Here is a 1,023-nt window from a genome sequence, read left to right as displayed (position 1 = left end):
AGAGCGGTCCATGAGGCGTCTTTGCTTATATTATGTCTATGGGTACAAGCCTCGAAGCCTGGATTCAGATGGCCCATCACTACAGGAAATGCATCTTGTTCTCTTCCGGTGTTGCTATGCTACGTGATGAACTTGGACGTGAACTGTATGTGGTTGATCTGCAAGTGATAGTTTTGGCAGAAAATCGGGAGCCTGTATGTGCGGTGCAGGGCGGCCATTTCGTGCACGTGACAATAAGATGTCCGAGCATCGGTGTGCTCCAAGCAGAGTGAACTGAGACATTACTGTCGAATCCAGAGGCCACTGCCGTATTTCTATTTCTTTTCTTCTATATATTGTATTTTCTTTTGTGTATTCTCTGTGTTATTTTTGGGGTATCTGCCACATTTCATGAATAGTTACCTAATTTTGTGGTACACCTATGTTCTGATTTTTGAACAATAGTAAGGAACAAGACAGCTTTGTTCAATTTGCCCAACTGAAAATAAAATATACTGCACATTAAGAACCCCAGTTCTTGTGTCCTGTGAGACTAAGTATTTCCCGGGCTACATTAGGGTTGCCACCCGTACCGTAATTGCTGTTTAAATGTAATATCGCAATTTGTTCCGTATTCTACAAATATGGATGTATAATAATAATAAAAATAAGGGTCCCCAAGTACTTTATATATTAGGCTGCCCCAGTCATTGCTTTCTGGGTAACACACACTAACCGACATGCTGCCGTCGCAGTCCTCCCCACTTGGTCTCCTGTACCGCTCAAAAATGCATAATATGTCTATAAATATTTTTAGGATATTATAAGGAAGTGCTGAGATATACCGTTTTCCACCGAACTAACGTATTTGGCACTTCGGCACAAGCACAGTGAGAAACGTTTAGAGTAGCGGTTCCAACATGGGCGGTACCGCCCCCCAGGGGGCGTTCAGAGTACTGTAGGGGGCGCTGGCAGAAAATTTTACAAAAGGGGGTCGCTGGGATTCCTTTGGGGGGCGTTTGGTCAAAGGTAAACTTTAAACCT

Source organism: Poecilia latipinna, unplaced genomic scaffold, assembly GCF_001443285.1.
Source record: "Poecilia latipinna isolate Pla-1442-1.1 unplaced genomic scaffold, P_latipinna-1.0 Scaffold3175, whole genome shotgun sequence".
Taxonomy (NCBI): Eukaryota; Metazoa; Chordata; class Actinopteri; order Cyprinodontiformes; family Poeciliidae; genus Poecilia; species Poecilia latipinna.
This window is presented reverse-complemented; position numbering follows the sequence as displayed.